At 55.5% G+C, this 870-nt stretch overlaps 1 pseudogene; it reads left to right on the top strand.

Moving 5' to 3' along the window:
- The first annotated feature begins 356 nt into the window (after positions 1 to 356).
- LOC148120295 (Nuclear RNase P) lies at positions 357 to 578 on the top strand (annotated as a pseudogene).
- The last annotated feature ends 292 nt before the right edge of the window (positions 579 to 870 follow it).

Here is an 870-nt window from a genome sequence, read left to right as displayed (position 1 = left end):
CTCAAGTTCAGTGCAGGAGGAGTGTAAATAAAAACAGCAGCAAAAAAAGCGAGGTTTACGGTTGGGAGATCCGTGGCTTCCTCCGTCCGTACTCGCTGTTAGAGACCGGGGCAACAGTCTCGTAGGGAGGCGGGCTTGATCATGCTTGAAGACTGCCTTTCCTATTCTTAAAGAGCCACAGAGCTTTTGAGGTGATTTTCGCCTAATTTTGTTAAGAGAGCTCAGTCTCTGGCTCTCACGTACAGAAAACTTTAATTTTGATTGAGGAAGTAGCCGGCGTGGTGGCACATGCCTTTAATCCCAGCACTTGAGCTCTGAGCACAAACTCTGAACCGCGTTTCCATAGCAACATGGGTGGACGGAGGAAGCTCATAGGCGGGGCAACGTGCTGAGTGCTCGTCACTCCCCGACCCCTGGGAAGGTCTGAGACTGGGGCCCCCGCGGCCCTAACCGGGCCCTCCCGTGCGCGGGCAGACCGGGCAGGAGAGACCCCCCCTCGCCGGAGCTTGGAAAAGACTCGCGGCCAGCGGTGTGAGTTCTATGCCTGAGGTGAGGCAGGGTGCACAGTTCGCAGGTACAGGATAAACCGGCGAGCCCGCGCACGGCCCGCGGCGGGGCCATGCCTTTGGGCCATGCGGAGCGCGCCACAATGGGCCACAATGGGCCACGCCTTAGCCGCGGCCGCCAAAAATTCAGTCAGATAAAAACATTTGTCGCCAAAAATTCAGTCAGATTCCCCAAAAGATGCACATCGCCCCGTCGTCAGCAGGAAGTAGTCAGATCGATTGTCGACGCCCATTTTCCCGCAAAGAACTGGTTGTAATTATCATAATAAAGGCGTGTCAACCTGGTTACCCATTACGGACCTAT

Source organism: Myodes glareolus, chromosome 12 (genome assembly GCF_982192425.1).
Source record: "Myodes glareolus chromosome 12, mMyoGla1.1, whole genome shotgun sequence".
NCBI classification, from domain to species: Eukaryota; Metazoa; Chordata; class Mammalia; order Rodentia; family Cricetidae; genus Myodes; species Myodes glareolus.
The sequence above is the reverse complement of the archived record's forward strand: the minus strand, read 5'-3'. Positions and strand labels throughout refer to the sequence as shown.